A 20263-nucleotide genomic window follows, 5' to 3' on the forward strand; every position below is an offset into this window, starting at 1 on the left:
AATCCAAACGGCAGCGTCTGAAACTGATAATGACAGTTTTGTACTACAAACCTGAGGTACCCTTGGTGAGAAGGGTATATTGGGACGTGGAGATAAGCATCTTTGATGTCCAGAGACACCATATAGTCCCCTTCTTCCAGGTTCGCTATCACTGCTCTGAGTGACTCCATCTTGAATTTGAACCTTTTTATGTAAGTGTTCAAGGATTTCAGATTTAAAATTGGTCTCACCGAGCCGTCCGGCTTCGGTACCACAAACAGCGTGGAATAATACCCCTTTCCTTGTTGCAGGAGGGGTACCTTGATTATCACCTGCTGGGAATACAGCTTGTGAATGGCTTCCAAAACTGCCTCCCTGTCGGAGGGAGACTTTGGTAAAGCAGACTTCAGGAACCGACGAGGGGGAAACGCCTCGAATTCCAGTTTGTACCCTTGCGATACTACCTGTAGAATCCAGGGATCCACTTGCGAGTGAGCCCACTGCGCGTTGAAATTCTTGAGACGGGCCCCCACCATATCTGAGTCTGCTTGTAAAGCCCCAGCGTCATGCTGAAGACTTGGCAGAAGCAGGGGAGGGCTTCTGCTCCTGTGAAGCGGCTGCATGGTGCAGTCTTTTTCCTCTTCCTCTGCCCCGGGGCAGAAAAGAGTGGCCTTTTGCTCGCTTGTACTTATGGGAACGAAAGGACTGAGTTTGAAAAGACGGTGTCTTTTTCTGCTGATGTGGAGTGACCTGGGGTAAAAAGGTGGATTTTCCAGCCGTTGCCGTGGCCACCAGGTCCGATAGACCAGCCCCAAATAACTCCTCCCCTTTATACGGCAATACTTCCATGTGCCGTTTGGAATCCGCATCCCCTGACCACTGTCGCGTCCATAACGCTCTTCTGGCAGAGATGGACATAGCACTTACTCTTGATGCCAGGGTGCAAATATCCCTCTGTGCATCACGCATATATAGTAATGCATCCTTTAAATGTTCTATAGTTAACAAAATATTGTCCCTATCCAGGGTATCAATATTCTCAGTCAGGGAATCCGACCATGCGACTCCAGCACTGCACATCCAGGCTGAGACGATTGCTGGTCGCAGTATAACACCAGTATGTGTGTATATACTTTTTAGGATATTTTCCAGCCTTCTATCAGCTGGTTCTTTGAGGGTGGCCGTATCAGGAGACGGTAACGCTACTTGTTTAGATAAACGTGTGAGCGCCTTATCTACCCTAGGGGGTGTTTCCCAACGCGCCCTAACCTCTGGCGGGAAGGGATATAATGCTAATAATTTTTTAGAAATTAGCTGTTTTTTATCGGGGGAAACCCACGCTTTTTCACACACCTCATTTATTTCCTCTGACTCAGGAAAAACTATTGGTAGTTTTTTCTCACCCCACATAATACCCTTCTTTGTGGTACTTGTAGTGTCAGAAAGGTTCAATGCCTCTTTCATTGCCGTGATCATGTAACGTGTGGCCCTACTGGACATTACGTTTGTCTCGTCACCGTCGACACTAGACTCAGTATCTGTGTCAGGGTCTGTGTCGACCCACTGAGGTAACGGGCGTTTTAGCGCCCCTGACGGTGTCTGAGACGCCTGGACAGGCACTAATTGATTTGCCGGCTGTCTCATGTCGTCAACAGTTTTTTTGCAAATTGCTGACATTATCACTTAATTGTTTAAATACAATCATCCAGTCAGGTGTCGACTCCCTAGGGGGTGACATCACCAACACAGGCAACTGCTCCGCCTCCACATCATTTTCCTCCTCATACATGTCGACACACGCGTACCGACACACAGCACACACACCGGGAATGCTCTGATAGAGGACAGGACCCCACTTAGCCCTTTGGAGAGACAGAGGGAGAGTCTGCCAGCACACACCCAGCGCTATATATATATACAGGGATAACCTTATAAAAGTGTTATTCCCTTATAGCTGCTGTTATTATCGTTATTTGCTGCCAAAAATGCCCCCCCTTCTCTTTTTTACCCTGATTCTGAAGCAGGACTGCAGGGGAGAGTCAGGGAGCCGTCCTTCCAGCGGAGCTGTGAGGGAAAATGGCGCTTGTGTGCTGAGGAGATAGGCTCCGCCCCTTCACGACGTCCTTATCTCCCGCTTTTTTGTGTAAAAATGGCAGGGGATTAAAATACATCCATATAGCCCAGGAGCTATATGTGATGTATTCTTTTTGCCACCTAAGGTATATTGTTATATTGCGTCTCAGGGCGCTCCCCCCCAGCGCCCTGCACCCTCAGTGACCGGAGTGTGAAGTGTGCTGAGAGCAATGGCGCACAGCTGCGGTGCTGTGCGCTACCTTAGACTGAAGACAGGATGTCTTCTGCCGCCGATTTCACCGGACCTCTTCGTCTCTTCTGGCTCTGTAAGGGGGACGGCGGCGCGGCTCCGGTGACCCATCCAGGCTGAACCTGTGATCGTCCCTCTGGAGCTAATGTCCAGTAGCCTAAGAAACCCGATCCACTCTGCACTCAGGTGAGTCCGTTTCTTCTCCCCTTAGTCCCACGATGCAGTGAGCCTGTTGCCAGCAGGACTCACTGAAAATAAAAAAACCTAAACTAAACTTTTATTCTAAGCAGCTCAGGAGAGCCACCTAGATTGCACCCTTCTCGGCCGGGCACAAAAATCTAACTGAGGCTTGGAGGAGGGTCATAGGGGGAGGAGCCAGTGCACACCACCTGATCCTTAAGCTTTTATTTTGTGCCCTGTCTCCTGCGGAGCCGCTATTCCCCATGGTCCTTACGGAGTCCCAGCATCCACTAGGACGTCAGAGAAATCTGCTTAAAGAGTTTATGGGATATATTCAATTGAAGTCGAAAGCTGGCGTCTGTCAGACGGCAGTTTTCGACTTTTTTAGGTCGGAAGGGGTTCCGACCTATTCAATATATTCAACAAGTCGAGGAATTCGACTCGTCGAAAAGCATGTGGATCGGCGGAATAGCTGCCAATCCACGTGCTTGTGTCGAAAACGGTTTTGGCCCCCTTTTCGACCATCTCACTTCGACTTTAAAAAGTCGAAGTGAGTGGGACGTGGGAGCAGTGACAGGGAGAGCCGCGGGCAGCCAGACGGGGAGAGCAGGAGGATGTCACAGCCGCCGCTCACAGCAGTGTCCACCCGGCTCCAGCAAACGAGACCTCGCTTGCGGGAGCCGGGTGGACGCTGCCGTGAGCGGTGGCTGTGATGCGAGGATGGGGAGAGGAGGGACGGGGAGAGGCAGAGATACAAGGGGGGGAGACGGGGGAGAGCCCCGGGCAGACGGGGGAGAGCAGCGCTACAGCGGCGGCTATATAGCTGCTGCTGTAGCGCTGCTCTCCTCAGTCTGCCCGCGGCTCTCCCCCGTCTCCCCCTCTCCTGCATCTCAATTTGACTTTTTTTAAAGTCGAATTGATAATGCATTGCCCAGGTCGGATCCATTCCGACAAATGAATGTCGCAATGGATCCGACTTCAATTGAATATACCCCTATAATGCACTTTGGGGGACATGTACTAAGCAGTGATAAAAGTGGAGATGTGAGCCAGTGGAGAAGCTGCCCATGGCAACCAATCAGAATTGACATAACATTTATAATTTGCATACTATAAAAGTATACAGAAGCATACAGAGCAGCTGATTGGTTGCCATGGGCAACTTCTCCACTGGCTCACTTCTCCACTGTTATCACTGCTTAGTACATTTCACTCTTTATTTTGTACTAAAGATAGAAGTACCCACCTAGGGGCCCTCTAGTGGTACTGGGCACTGCAAGCAACCGCCTGGAATGCTGGGACTTATAGCTCCACAACACTAGGCCAATATTTTTGAATGATGGTATTTTCTAAATTCTCCATGTACAACCAGTGAGACAAGATCATATTGAATTAAACACATAGAAGGAATGTTAGCGAAAATAGACTTCACCCATTGCTTTAGCACCATAGTTTACTTTTGTTATGTAACAAACTTCCAGCTAGTTTTTACTGCCAGACAGAACCTTTCCTCTGAGGCTAACAATAGTTTACATATATAAAATATGAAGAGAACTTTCTATGTTTCTCTTTGAATCCATTATATATTTCAAGGAATTTTCTTGCCCACAATATTTTTTGGGGAATTGTGGTAATCCCTTATTTGAGCACATCAATCTTGGGCAGGAATATGCAGCACTGCACTTTGGCACATAGAATCTGACAGCCGATAAGAACCACATGGCCCATCTGTTGGGCCCAACCTCAAACCCTATTTGATCATCAGCTTTTTTTTACAGATATAGCTTTATGTCTTTTTAAGCCTACCTACTGTATTAGCCAATACCACCACTACTAATAGGGTACTCCATCCCCCTAATACCCCTTCAATAAAAAGCCTGAAAGCATATGGTTTCACTGCATGTTTGCTTTCCTCCTGTGCTTTGTTAAAATCCTTGCTATATTTGAAAACACGTGTCATATCCTCCTTCTCTAAGCTATACACACTAAAGTCCCTAAGGCTTTACTGTTAAGGTTTCTGATAAATATAATCCAAAAATATTGTAAGCACTTGTTGCACAATCTCTAACTTAAGTATGTCCTCCAGAACTGAACACAGTATTCTAGGTGAGGTCTAGGTGTAGTCTCACCAATGACCTATATAGTAGTGACATCTCCACTTTGATCTTTCTGCTATTAATTTCTCTTCCCATACAACCTAGCAACCTGAAATAGAGATTCAGAGCTCCTTTCCTTCCTATGTGGTTTTGTGTCCTCAATATTACATTTTGTTTTGTTTTTATGTCCAATAGCATAATTTTCCATGTTTCTGCACTGCACTTTAATCTACTTAAACCACTGGTTCCCAAACTAGATGCCGTGGTACCTAGGAGTGGCTCAAGGCACTTGGAGGAGTGCCCTGGGTTGGTGGTCCAAGACCAATTCAAATTATTTTTATGGTCAATGTAATAGACAAAACCAGTGCTTGTGGCTTCCAGTAATAAAATATGTGTACAAGCAGAAGTGAATTCTGACCCTTACCACATAACAAACCGAAGGCTGACATATAAACACAATTTCCTTACTTTAATTTTTTTCTGAAGTTCTCAATAGGAAACTTTTGGCCTGGCTTAGACCACAAATCATGGTGGTTCCAATGACACTATGCAGTAACCAGCAGACCTTACAATGGTGCAGAACAGGTCCCACAGTTATATCACCTGGGTTACAGAAATGAGGAGGATAGTAAGATACAAGATGCTAATATACCCCTTGGTCTACCCTGCTCTAGATGACAAAGTAACTACATCAGCTAGGGCTGTGCAGCTTTTACTCCATCTTTAGCTATGAGATGAATGAGTTTCCCAAATGCCATGGAACACTATTGTTTGTATTGTGTGTCATTAGAAAGTGTAAAGGTGCATACACACGTGTGTACACACCTTGCAATACCGATGCGCGCTCCTGTGGGGTCGGTATCGCAAGTCAATCTTGACTATATTGTATACAATCTAGTACATACAGTAGTATAGTCAAAATTGGCACATAGCAAAAATCTCAAGAAAAGATAGTCAGTATCGGTGGTTCAGGGCTTTGGGGATTTCAGGGGAAATCGCATAGTCAAAATCGGAGCTAGTCAATATACTGTATCACCGTGTGTATGAAACTTAACATGAATGCATTTCTTTTTCTGTAACTGTACTGTAATATTTATGCACCTGGCAATAACACCAAAGTCCTAGAATTATTTACATCTAAACAATATTTAAATGTTTCAAAATGGATCATAGATAAAGATATTTGAAATAGGACTTTGATTATAGAGAAATCATTTTCACTTTTCAGATGCAGATAACACTTCCTCACAGTGAGGATACCGCATGACATTCCAAAGTTTTTGGGGCCTAATATTTAATAGTAACTATGTACAACAGCATGTACTATCTGGGTATTGGCTAATGGTCTTTAGTGTATTTTTGTTTTTTTAAATAACCCATTTTATAAATTCATATACTCTCATTTATAACTCATCTTATGAAATCATAGCTATAGTTTGAGAGAATACAGTGGTAATACCCTCCGTTTCTTTTTAGCTATTATATACATACTGTATATATGTATATCGTTGTACGTACAGTATATATAGCATTGTAGAAGTATATATTAAATTATACTAACAAGTAATGAGCTTTTAGTTTATAATTAAGAAATTGTTCATGAGAGTTAAATTCAGGTTTCTGAGGAATTTAAGGGGCTATAGAATCTCCCTGGACCTCTATAAAGAGCTACTGTGACACATTATAGAAACCAGGCTTCTATACAGTCTATTTGACAATAATGCAGCTTTTCTGATCAGCAACATCAAGGGATAAAGAAAAAACTAAGTATTCCAACTGGTTTATAGCACCTCATTGCAAAAAAAATTCAGCATACAAATTCTTTTTTTTTCTTCACATTCATCATGTAACGTATTTCATGCCCATACAGCTTGCACTGATGATGTAATAATGTAATACAGAAATATATCATTTGCTACGGCCCCTTGTGGCGGAAGGTAAGTTGTACATTTGCTGATTACTGCAAAAAGGCATATGTTTCCATACTGTAACAGAATAATCGCACAACATGCATTTTATAAAACCCAGTTATACACATACAGTAAGTAATCTCCGAGCCGTAGGAACTGGCAGATGTACAGTTAACCAGTGATTGAACCACACAGCAAGAGGTGATTGGGCAGGACCAACCGATTCTGCCTCACATTGCAGTGGACCCCTGTCTCATTTCTAGGAACAGGTTTCTGTATACAAGAACTCCTTTTTCTTTGTAGAAGGCTTTGGGCCCACACTACAGCACGGCCTGTTTCCTGGGAAACCATGGAAACCCCCCATAGTGTTGGCAGTGACACTGTGATATGAGCAAGGTTCAGCAGCTTTCGAAGCAGGAGCTTTTAAACTGCACTATTTATTAGTCACTGGAGGAAGAAATCATATACATAAACACAATAGCACATCTTATCATGCTAATGAGATAACCCTATGCATAAATCAGTGCACATTCTTGCACATTTTGCAAACTCAGCGAGAAACATTTCATTATATTGTGCAATATATATTATTTATGTTTATTAGTATAGCTATATTGAATTTGGTTTTATAAAGATTAGAGGTATGTTTTAACCCTTTAATGCTTTATAGCAAAGAGATGTGCAAGCAGCTAGCAAAATGAAAATATTTACCTTGGAAAATAGGTTACATTTAAGACACTTGTCGTTTAGTCAATGGCTAACAGAAGCACTTTAGGGATTGAAAATGGGCTTGACAACTTCATCCACACTCTTGTTTTACGAAATCTGCTTATTCTGTTGCACGTCTGTCCTTGCAAAGCTAGGCAGCGTTTCCCCTAGCTGAGCCTTCCCCGAGGCCCTGTCTCCTTTCACACACACCGCATCCTCCTCCCAGCTACGCCTGGCTCACTGTACTCACCCACTGGGAGGAGGGATCTTTACACTACACTACACTACACACACACACAGCTCTTTCACTATGCTTACTCACTCAGCTTCACGTACGTACTATACAGACAGTTGTAAAACCAGATTGACATTCTACACAGACACCTTGCATGTAGCTTGAACTCCCACATACAAATGTATCATTAAGCTAATGGTTCTGCTTTACTTTCAGAATTAGGGCCTTTTACATTTGCATTGTTTATACTCTGTACTGATGTATATTTGTCAACACACAAAGGTTATTGAGTTTCAGTTATCAATTTACTCTTTGCCTTGATCTATATCCATCTGATAAAAGTAATATTTTTTTTCTATGAAAAGGGATGCAGGTACTCACCTAAAGTTACAAGTTGATTCAAGATTTATATAGCATCCATAGTCTGTACAAGTCTCCAGACACTTATTTTATTCATTTCTATAATGATGTCACCGATTTCTTCCTGTTCTATATACAGGCGACATCTATGCACACATTATTATGTTAACCCACAATAATGTCCACCCATGTTTTTCATTTTAGCTTTTAAGAGTTAACCATGAAAATCAGTCATGTGGCCATTGAAGCGACACATGCTTGTACAAATATTAGGCTACAGTATATATTGTGTATATGCATAATTCACTCTAGCACGGTTCCACACAAAAAAAACAAAAAAAACCAGTGCATCGACTTAATTAAAACCATTTTGGAATCATTCATATATATATTTCACACAGGTCAGTGACTCCATCTAAAAAGTGACTCTGGGGGAACGGAGAAGGATCGTACTGTTCTCCAGGAGGGCAGGTTGGGTGCACTGAATGCAGAGGCCAGCATAGTGGGGTGGAGCACTAAGTCTTCCAACTGTTCCAGGCCGGCCGTTTTATCAATTGGAATTATTATACTCTTAGTTTATATAAAAGGGACAGTGATTTCTAATCTCAAATACACCATTAACTGGTTATAACCTTCCTCATCTCTCACATTTATACTAGATAATATATTTTCCTCATAGGAGTCACAAGCAGTATCTCAGAGCACTGACAATTTGGGCCTACGTGGCTTTGAGTGGTCACTTATAAACAGTTTCAAAATATTAAATATAGGCTGCAGACTCTTGTTGCTGATAATCTGTAAAATGGCGATACTGTGTGTGATACCAAACTTGTCTCAGTCTCTCAAATATTCTTAGATGAAAGACTCATTTTTGATGACAGGTTAATCAGAGATCCTGCTTGTTAGCTAGATAGTATATTTACTGTTCATACAGTATAAAGACTGGTAAGTAAGTATGAAGCCAGGCACACAAAACATGGATGTTTCAGTTTCTCTCTTTGCTGTTTCTGAACTGATAAATGATTAGATTCAGCTTTTACTTTCAGTGACCATCAACAATGACACGACCCAACGTTAATAGTGGGACACCATGAAGACTGAAGCTGCCTGTCCCCTGTGGTCTGGAACCAGGTGGTCTCTGTACAGGAGAAGCAGACTGATAGATGAGACGGCAGGAGGAGGGGATTGACAGAGGTGACATAAACGTGCAGTCTCCTACCTCGTACACATACACACGTAGTCTCTCCCCTTGCAGAGTCTTTTCAGCACCCCATGGGGAAAGCACGCATCGTGCCCTTACTACTAGTCAACGTTCAATTGCTCTTTTACTCCACAATACTACAGGTACCTACAGCGCAGAAGGGGTTAATTTGCAGTGACAGGGCCCATCACATCCACAAAAAGAATACACATAATTACCTAATTAACAAGATCTGCTCGTCCACCCTTGTTAAACACAATTCTTAATCAATCTTGGAGAATGAGCAGAAAAAAAGAAAATATGTCTGAACCTCCGGCTGATCACAATTTGCTGCTGCTGCTGCTGCTTGTCTTTCAGAGCAGGAAGGGAAAGCCCAGCTTATGCTCCCTTAGGTTGTACTGTATATAAATATCCACATGAATACGTATGCATGTATACGTCTTGTCTGCTGCGATTTCCACCATCGACAAAGAACAGCAAAGAGGAAAATAAAATCGACTTACTGTAAAGTGCAGTAGCGAGGTTGTTGCTGGAAGAGGGTGTCTGAGCTGTTGCGTTTTTTTACTCTGCCCCCCTCCCTCTCAGTACGATAGGTCTTGTATGTCTCCTGTACTGTAGTAGAAATGATGTCTGCAGTACAGCTCTCTCCTCTCTCTCTCCAGTATGTAAATGTGTAATAGAAGCCAAATATGGAGCAGTTGGCTGCCTCTGCAACAGCTCAAGGATCCTACTTCATGCAAAAGGGAAGAAGGGGGGGGGGGGAGTGTGTGGAGGCAAGGCAACACTTTGGCAGACAGCCAAGGCAGCCACACAGATTATTGCATACGCACAACAGAGCTGGGGCGGTCTCACTTAACCCTTTCTTTAGCACTCTTCACTAGTATGGCATAGAGTTGTTTAAAGTCCTCGCCTCATTGAATAGTAACTACTTCAGAGAAATCTATCTTGGAGTTAATCATATATATATATATATATATATATATACATATATACATACATACACACATATACACACACATATACATTATATATATATATATATATATATATATATATATATATATATCAGGAATGAAGTTGAACAGGGAAGAGAAAAAGAGTTCAAATAAAGAAAGTTTGGAAGAGCATGTATTTGATTACAGCAGGGTGTGTGCTTCTGTTGGAAAGAGAGGGGTGGAGGAGAGTTATAGAGTAGGAATTGTGAGTACAAGCCAAGCTCAATGTCCACAGGGATGAATAGTGCGTGTCAGCGTCATTTAGGAAATCGCAATGAGTTTAACCGTTTTGAGGCCAGTGAGGTCAGACGAAGAATTGCACCATAAACAACGGCAATGACAGATAACCCTGTTTAAAGATACATGTACTGTATCTCCAAGTCACCGTGGTGGTGTTGTTGCTTTTTACCACCTACAGTACTGCCATATACACAGCTGTCATTATTATAAGACTATTACAGATCTGCATCTAAATGGATGGCAAGTGAAAATGAGTAATGTTTTATTTTGGGCCTGTATGCGTTTGTGTTGAATTACTTTTGCAATTATTTGGATAATTAAAGTTAGGAAAGGAAACTGCTGTGAAAGTGAAAATAATACTTGTTACCTGTGTGTAAAAAAAACACAACTTAATTTGACCTTCCTCCTGGTGTGATACAGAGATGCTATATTACACACAATGCAGTAACTATAACCTATAACTGACCCTTTTATTCATGATGGGTTTAGCAGCACGTCTAGTTATGGTATTACATTATCAAGATTGACTTCTTGTGTTTTTCTATTGAATTGCAATGGAATGTGTTGGCCGATTCTGGGATATAATAGGAGGGTAAACAGAAGGAAATTTATGTACAACTTTCTGGCTAAACAATGATCCTGGCCAGCAATACTGTGGAAGCATATTTCAAGTCTCCTGTCTCCAGTAACTGTACTCCTAGAAGGCGTCTATTGCCAGTTAAAAAAAAAACCAACAACTATTATGTGGAAATATTGTAGACGAGAGTGATCCTTTTTTTTAAAGTTATGCGAAAGGTTTTACAAGGTTTATACTTTACCTTCCCTACTTTGCACAGTTTTGTTTATATTCTTGGCCGTCTTCATTTATGACATCATCAAAAATGTTTTGTCCCACCCCTTCCACACTAGTCATGGTTGTATTTTGTCAGTATGCCTGTCAGCTGACAGCTTGTCAGAGAACCACGGGCAGCAGCAGTGTGAAACTGTTGCTGATTCAGTGGGAGAGCCGTGCAGCCAATCAGGATGTAGCTGTCACATATAAATCCACCCCCAGCCTTGTCAGTCACATAGAACTTAGCTCACAGTGTCTAGTGTATTTCTGCTGTAGGTGAAAAAGAAAGATACAGAAAGAAATCAGCTAAATTGTGTCACAGCAGAGGCACTTACAAAGGCATAAAGTAGCACTAAACACACAATCAAATAAAGATATATTAAAAAATGTATATTAGAGACATTTATACACATTTTTGAAAGTAATAAATAGGTAAGGCATGGTACAGTAACTCATGTCTGTTATAGTAAATATATCCTTGGTATGAGAGATAAAGTACCAGCCAATCAGCTTCTGCCTCAGTGTTTGAAAAATGACAGGAGCTGATTGGTCTGTACTTTATCGCTCACAATTTTTTCTCTATAAAAGCTTTGCTCAATAACCCCTTTAGACACTTTAACTGTAATTACAGAAAAACAAAAATATTTGTGCTGTCCTCATTTTATATATTTTGTTTAAAAAAATATTATGGAAACAGTAAGAGAAGTCTTGGCAGCATAAAGGGCCTTATTGTTAGTTACATCCAGAATCACAAAATGTGATCGCAACTCTATTTGCATATTTGCAACTTATTCAGAGTGAGTCTTGAGGGGGCATGAGAGAGGGTGCAGTCACCCCCTGTACTCCCCAGTCATCCGGCTCTGCCCCCTTGTTGCACGTTTGAGATGAGAATGAGTTGTGCAGAGGTGTAGTTTCAGCGAAAACCAGTGAAACCAGTACCAGTGGAAAATAGCAGTACACAAATGAAACACATTATAGTGGATTGGTGTATCTGCAATGCATAGTGAAGCAAAGGAGTTAGGGTTAGGCTGCAGGAGGGGTGTTTTATTGTTAGGGTTATAGCACTTACCAAAATGTGTTGGGATTTTAACAGTCGGGATGCTGCTATCAGTATTTTGAATGTCAGCATCCTGACAGTCGGGATCCCTACCCAACCTCATAGTGCAGTGTAAAAACATTTTTAAGACACTGTTCCCAAGTCACCTGAGGCTGTCTCCTTCTAGGGGAGAGCAGACGAATCTGTTGCCCTGAGGGAAGCTTCGGCCAGCCCAGGGGAGAAAGGGACAACCCCGAGCCTTGCTGCGGAGGAAAGCCCGAAGACTCTTGCCCCCTTTTGACACCGAAAGTCAGAGATTCAATGGGTCCCTCGTAGCTTTGGCAAAGGGGGACCAAAGATTCCCTTTTCCACTCATTGGGGCTTTGTTGTTAGCAGAATGTTGTGATGTCGGATAGGGATGTTAGTCCACACAACCAGGATGATTGGTTTATTAAGATAACAGCGATAACAGCTTGTAGTATATAGGAGATGTTCTGCAGCAGCAGGAACTCACAGTATACATGTGAAGCAGTACAGCGGTAACACAGAGTCTCAGTATACGCAGGAAGCAGCTGCATACACACAGGCAGTGCTGAAAGAGGTCCTAGAGAGGTGGTGGAACTCACCCCCCTCCCCACGGTGCCCATGTAATAAAGATATTGCGCGCTCCGTAAAAAAGGGGCGTGGACTCAAAAGAAAGGGGTGTGGTCACACAATAGTAATAATGCCCACAGTGGTAGCACCCCATAATACCCACAGCAGTAGCTCCCCTTATACAATGCCCACAGTAGTAGTGCTCCTTATGCAATGTCCACTGTATTGGTAGTGCCCACAGTGGTAGTGCCCCTTATATAGAGCCCATAGCAGTGGTTCCCCTTATGCAATGCACGCAATAGTAGTGCCCCTTATGTCCCCAGGAGTGAGGTCCCTTATGAAGTGCCCTCTTTACAATGCCCTCATTGGTAGTGCCCCCAGTAGTAAGGCCCTGAATGGTAATGCCCCTGTGTAGTATTGCCCAGTGGCATGTGGTGGGGTCAGTAGCTGGGGAGGCAATGGCAGCTAACCATCCCCCCCCCCATACAATCTGGGGGGAAAAAAGTGTGGTCCCCCATACATTGCTAAAACCAGCACCAGCAGAACCTGCCAGGGGGGATAATGCCATAGCAGGGGAGACAGGATAAATCTCACCGTAGGCGAGCATTTAAAAAATACAAATCTGACGGGGAAGCAGAGTCATTTCAGCACTATAAGGAATGTAACAAAATATGCAAAAAGGAAATAAGAGCGGCTAAAGTAGAAACTGAAAAACTAGTAGCAAAGGAAAGCAAAGTGAATCCCAAAAAAATCTTTAAATACATTAATAGCAAGAGATTAAAGAAGGAGAGTATAGGCCCTTTAAAAGACAAGTTGGGAGTCTTAAGCAAAAATGATAATGACATAGCGGAAACACTAAATGAGTTTTTTTCAACAGTATTTACTAGAGAGGACCCAAATCAGGGACTAACACATAATCTCAATAATGAGAATATCCCACTGATAGGTACTTATTTAAGCGAGGAAGTAGTCTGTGACCGATTAAAACATTTAAAGATTAATAAGTCACCAGGTCCCGATGGTATTCACCCAAGGGTTCTAATGGAGCTTCACTCTGAACTTGCAAAACCGCTATTTTTGATCTTTAAGGATTCAGTAATATCAGGTATGGTTCCCAAAGACTGGCGTATAGTTGAAGTAGTGCCTATATTCAAAAAGGGAAGTAAAGCTGAACCAGGTAGACCAGTTAGTCTTACATCTATAGTGGGGAAAGTATTGGAAGGTATTCTAAGAGATAGTATTCAGAAGTTCCTTGAAGTCAATAAGGTCATTAAATGGAATCAACATGGGTTCATGAAGGACAGATCCTGTCAAACCAACTTACTTGGCTTTTATGAAACAGTAAGCGCAAACCTAGATCAGGGTAAAGAGGTGGATGTAATCTTTTTAGATTTTGCCAAAGCGTTCGACACTGTACCACACATGAGACTTATCTACAAGCTACAAGAATCAGGGCTAGGAAGCACAATATGCACTTGGGTCAAAAACTGGTTACATAATAGGGAGCAGCGCGTTGTAGTTAATGGATCTTTTTCAACTTGGACTGAAGTGCTAAGTGGTGTGCCGCAAGGCTCAGTATTAGGACCGCTATTGCTCAATATTTTCATTAACGACCTAACAGAAGGTCTAGAGAGCATGGTGTCAATTTTTGCAGATGATACCAAATTGTGTAAAGTTATAAATGCGGAGGGAGATGCTGATTCGCTTCAGAATGACTTAGTTAAATTAGAAGCTTGGGCAGCGAAATGGAGAATGCGCTTCAATACAGACAAGTGTAAGGTAATGCACTGTGGTAACAAGAACAAAAATAACACCTACTTACTAAATGGGGTAAAATTAGGGGATTCTGTACTGGAAAAGGACTTAGGTGTCCTCATGATAGCAAACTAAGCAGTAGTACCCAAAGTAGGACTGCAGCAAAGAAGGCTAATAAGATATTAGCATGCATAAAACGGGGAATTGATGCTAAGGACGAGAGTATTATACTCCCGTTATATAAATCACTTGTGAGGCCACACCTTGAATACTGTGTACAATTCTGGGCACCTTACTACAAAAAGGATATCCTGGAGCTAGAAAAGGTTCAAAGGCGGTCGACCAAACTAATTAAGGGTATGGAGACGCTGGAATACGAGGAAAGGCTTGCAAGACTAGGCATGTTTACACTGGAAAAGAGGAAATTAAGAGGGGACATGATCAACATTTACAAATATATAAGGGGACAATATACAGATCTTGCGCAGGACCTGTTTTTGGTTAGATCAACACAGAGAACTCGTGGACACTCGCTCAGGTTAGAGGAGAGGAGATTCCACACAATATGGCGTAAAGGCTTTTTTACGGTAAGGACGATACGTGTTTGGAATTCCCTGCCTGAGGGAGTTGTAATGGCCGACTCAGTCAACACCTTTAAGAATGGGTTAGATAAATTCCTAATGGAAAAGGATATCCAGGGTTACGGGGCATAGTTACGCACTATGGTTATTATAAAAAAGAGGGGATAATCGGAACGGCAGTCAGCAACTTCAGTCAAAATTTTATACAAAATAATCGTGCATAGGAGAACACAAATAGGTTGAACCCATGGACAATTGTCTTTTTTCAACCTTAGATACTATGTTACTATGTTACTATGTACACAAGGTCGTGGTACAAATCTGCACGTCATATTCATTGGCCAGATCCTCCAGTAGATAGGATCTCTATTAGCCAGGCAAATGTATATAAAATGTTTTACAAGTTCGATACTTTGGCCTCTGAGGACCTTCAGTTTGGTCAATCAGTTCTGCAGGAACCTCAGCACTCTCCCACTTGGTTTGGTAGCTTTGGTACTTCCCCATGGTACTAAATGGATTACCAGTATTCCCTAGGACGTAAAAAAAGAAATAGGATTTTAATTACCTACCGGTAAATCCTTTTCTAATAGATCGTAGGGGATACTGGGAATCCATTTACTACCATGGGGTATAGATGGGTCCACTAGGAGCCTTGGGCACTTTAAGAATTTGATAGTGTGCGCTGGCTCCTCCCTCTATGCCCCTCCTACCAGATTCAGTCTAGGAAACTGTGCCTGAGGAGACGGACATACTTTGAGAGAAGGATAGATAAGGAAAGTGGTGAGATTACGAACCAGCACACACAAAACAAGAGGAAAGCAATGCTAACCAAACTTGAAACCAGGAACAGCAACAGCTGAACCACACAACAGTGCAGGAAGAACGAAGGACCGGGCGGGCGCACAGTATCCCCTACGGACTACGAGAAAAGGATTTACCGGTAGGTAATTAAAATCCAATTTTTTTTTTTTACGTCTTAGGGGATACTGGGAATCCATTTAGTACCATGGGGAAGTACCAAAGCTCCCAAACCAGGTGGGAGAGTGCTGAGGTTCCTGCAGAACTGATTGACCAAACTGAAGGTCCTCAGAGGCCAAAGTATCGAACTTGTAAAACATGTTCGAACCTGACCAAGTAGCTGCTCGGCAGAGCTGAAAAGCCGAGACACCCCGGGCAGCCGCCCATGAAGAACCCACCAACCTAGTAGAGTGGGCCTGTACAGATTTTGGAACTGGCAAGCCTGCCGTGGAATAAGCATGCTGGTTAGTGAGCCTGATCCAGTGTGCAATTGACTGCTTTGAAGCAGGACACCCAATTTTATTTTGATCATAAAGAACAAACAGCAAATCCGATTTCCTGTGATAAGCTGTCCTCTTTAAATATACCTTCAAAGCCGTCACAACATCCAAAGACTTTGAAGTAGCAGAGGTGTCCATAACAACCAGAACCACAATATGTTGGTTGATGTGAAATGCCACCACCACCTTAGGAAGAATTTGCTGACGAGTCCTGAATTCAGCTCTGTCCTCATGGAAAATTAAATAGGGGCTCTTGTAAGACAATGCCCCCAGCTACGACACATGTCTTGCTGAAGCCAAAGCCAGCAGTGTGACGGTCTTCCTCGTAAGGTACTTTACGTCAACCTCCTGTAACGGTTCAAACCAGTCCGATTGGAGGAAGTGCAGAACCAGATTGAGATCCCAAGGTGCCATGGGAGGCACAAAGGTAGGTTGGATGTGCAAAACACCCTTCAAGAACGTCTGGACCTCAGGGAGAGAAGCCAATTGTTTTTGAAAGTAAACAGACAAGGCCGAAATCTGGACTTTAATGGAGCCTAGATGTAGGCCCACATCCACTCCTGACTGCAGAAAAAGCAGGAAATAATATTCTGCGGTGGAAAAGATGAAATTCCACTGCAGAATATTGTCTGCTTTCACCCTAAGAAACATACTTCTTCCAAACATGGTGGTAATGTTTAGACGTTACCCCCTTCCTGGCTTGGATCATAGTCAGGATGACCTTGTCAGGAATCCCTCTCTTGGCTAGAATCAGCCGTTCAACTTCCATGCCGTTAAATGTAGCCGCGGTAAGTCTTGATAGATGAACGAACCCTGTTGCAGAAGATCCTTGTGAAGAGGTAAAGGCCATGGATCTTCAATCAGCATTTTGAGAAGATCCACGTACCAGGCCCTTCATGGCCAGTCTGGAGCAGTGAGTATTGCTTGAACCTTTTCCCTTTTTATTCTCTTTAGAATTCTTGGGATCAGAGGAAGTGGAGGACACACGTACACCAGCTGGTAGATCCATGGAGTTGTCAGAGCGTCTACCGCCACTGCTTGTGGGTCTCTCGACCTGGAACAATACCGCTTGAGCTTCTTCTTGCGTCGAGAGGCCATCATGTCGATCTGTGGATATACCCACCGACGTGTCAACCACTGGAACACCTCCGGGTGAAGGCCCCACCTCCCGAGTGCATTGCTGCTCTCCTTTTCGTTCCGCCTTGTCGGTTTATGTACGTTACCGCCATCACATTGTCTGACTGGACTTGAATGACCTGATTCTGAATTAGAGAGGAGGCCTGCAGAATGGCATTGTAGAGAGCCCTGAGTTCCAGGATGTTTATTGGAAGGACGACTTCCTGATTTGACCATCTTCCATGAAACTGCACTCCAACCTCTGAGGCTTGCGTCTGTGGTTAGCAGAATCCATTCTGAATCTCGAACCTCCAACCCTCGACGAGGTGAGAAGTCTGTAGCCACCACAGAAGGGAGATCCTGGCTCTTGGCGACAGACGGATCCTCTGGTGAAGATGTGATCTGGACCATTTATCCAATAGATCTATCTGGAAGGGCCTCGCATGAAACCTTCCGTACTGAAGCGCCACGTAAGAGGCCACCATTTTCCCCAGAAGGTGAATGCACAGATACACTGAGATCTGGGTTGGCTTCAGGACAGCCCGAACCATTGACTGGATTACAATAGCCTTCTCCAAGGGAAGGAACACTCTCTGAGACTCTGTGTCCAATATCGTTCCCAGGAAAGAAACCGACCTGAGTCGGTTCCAGGTGAGATTTTGGTAAGTTCAGAATCCACCCGTGATACAGGAGTAGTCTGGTTGAGAGGCCAATGCTGTCCAACAACCGCTCCCTGGACGGTGCCTTTACCATAAGATCGTCCAGGTACGGAATTATGTTCACTCCCAGTTTGCGGAGTAGAAACATCATCTCTGCCATAACTTTGGTGAACACTCTCGGTGCCGTAGAGAGACCAAATGGCAGGGCTTTGAACTGGTAGTGACAAACCGTAGATAAGCCTGATGAGGCAGCCAGATCAGAATGTGAAGGTACGCATCCTTGATGTCCAGAGACACTAGGAATTCCCCCTCCTCCAGACTTGAGATCACCGCTCTCAGAGACTCCATCTTGAATTTTAACACTCGTAAGTATGGGTTCAACGACTTGAGGTTCAGAATCGGTCTTACCGAACCGTCCGGTTTCTGTACTACAAACAAGTTGTCAGGCTCTGTCTAGTTTGTGTTCTCGGAGAGGGCACTAGTGGGTCAGTGGAGATGGGATGGAGAAAATGAGGAGGCTGGATAAGATTCCTGAGCATGTGCACTGTGTTGTTTATTTAGCAATTGATACAAACAATATGGCAGCAGGAGAACTGATGACAACAGAAGATATGCAATTGTGGGTGGAACAGCGTGGAAGCTGAAAGTCTATGGCAAAGTCTGTGACGTGGGTAACAATCGATCAGGGGACCGATGTATCGGTATGGGAACCGATGGTTCCTGGATCGTGGAGCACAGCAGGGATGATGGTGGGAATAGAGAGCCAGGTAACTGTTGCAGGAGACAGGAATAAGTGGTTTAAATCCTCAGTGCAGGTTGGAATAACACTGGCAGCTTGCAGGCTGACGAACAGGTGTAGATAACGAGATGCACCTGGAGGAGAGTCTCCTGCCTACTGCAGAGGGCTGGAGCACACTGTAGCTGGATAAGGTGTGAAGCTGATCACAGGTACCCGGGTTGCTGGTGCTTGTGGTTCCACGGCTGTGTAGGATCAGACTGGAAAGCAGTGCAGGTACCAAGAGGAACTGGAGAACGGAGCCAGAGACACAGGTCAGAGGAATGACACAAAGTCCAAGGCAAAGACTGACTCACCCTGCTGCTCCTGATATACCCCCTGGTCTGCAGGTATAGGTGGGAGTGCACGGGAGGTGCGGCCAGGCTCTGGATTGGATGATGCGGAAGAGCTGACGGGGACTGTCATGGGGGCACCCATGCTGTGGTTTGGCGGGAATGCGGCCTGCGTGCACGCCGGCTGACAACAGCAGTGTCCTTAGGCCCAGAATGGCATTTAGCAACAAGGTGACCAGTGGCAGCGAGACTTGGGAGCCTCAGACGGAGGTTGCACCGGCGGGTAGGTGCAGCTGCAGTAAGTCGATTCCTGACACAAGTTGAAATAGTACCCATTGTTTTGCAGATGAGGTGGAACTGGAACAATGACCTGAGTCTTTACCAGTTTTTGAATGGTGTCCTGTAAAGTTATACTTGCCTCTTGTGAAACTGGTAAGCCTGATTTGAAGAATCTGTGAGGTGGGAGCTCCTGGAACTCCAGTCTGTAGCCCTGGGAAATAAGATCTATGACCCAGGGATCCTGGAATGAACTTGTCCAGATGTGACTGAAGAATTTTAGTCGGGCTCCCACCTGCCAGTCTTCCAGGCATCACGGTCCACTGTCATGCTGAAGGTTTTGAGGAAGCAGAGCTTGAGCTCTGTTCCTGTGAAGCGGCAGTTGCTGGTTTGCGTGGTTTACCTCTAGTGTCTCTGGTGGCTGTAAAAGAACCTCTGGGTTTGCCCCTAAACTTGGCCATCCGAAAGGACTGTAAAGTGTGACCTGAGTAAATCTTCCTAGCTGGGGGAGCTGCAGAAGGAAGATATGTGGACTTACCCGCCATAGCTTTGGAGATCCATTTGTATAGTTAATCTCCAAATAAGGCCTCGCCTGTGAAAGGTAGGCCTTCCATGCCTTTTCTGGAGTCCGCATCCGCAGTCCACTGGCGTAGCCATAGACCCCTGCGTGCAGACAATGCCATAGCTTCCACCATAAAGTTTGCAAAGTCCTGTATATGTTGCAGGAGCAAAACAATCTCCCCTTGAGTTAAGGTATCTAACCCCTCATTTAGGTTACCGAACCATTTGGCAATGGCTCTTGTAATCCACCCACATTCTAT

The 20263-nt window shown here is 43.9% G+C and overlaps 1 protein-coding gene across 1 annotated transcript in view; it reads right to left on the reverse strand.

Annotated features, from left to right (window-relative positions):
• The window catches only part of ATXN1 (ataxin 1), a 455781-nt gene extending 446051 nt beyond the window's left edge, over positions 1 to 9730 (reverse strand). Inside the window, exon 1 of the mRNA XM_063923210.1 lies at positions 9496 to 9730. The gene's annotated coding sequence lies outside the window, so the exon portion shown is untranslated. The remainder of the gene's footprint in view (positions 1 to 9495) is intronic.
• Positions 9731 to 20263: the final 10533 nt, after the last annotated feature.

The sequence above is a fragment of the Pseudophryne corroboree genome, chromosome 5, assembly GCF_028390025.1.
Source record: "Pseudophryne corroboree isolate aPseCor3 chromosome 5, aPseCor3.hap2, whole genome shotgun sequence".
NCBI classification, from domain to species: Eukaryota; Metazoa; Chordata; class Amphibia; order Anura; family Myobatrachidae; genus Pseudophryne; species Pseudophryne corroboree.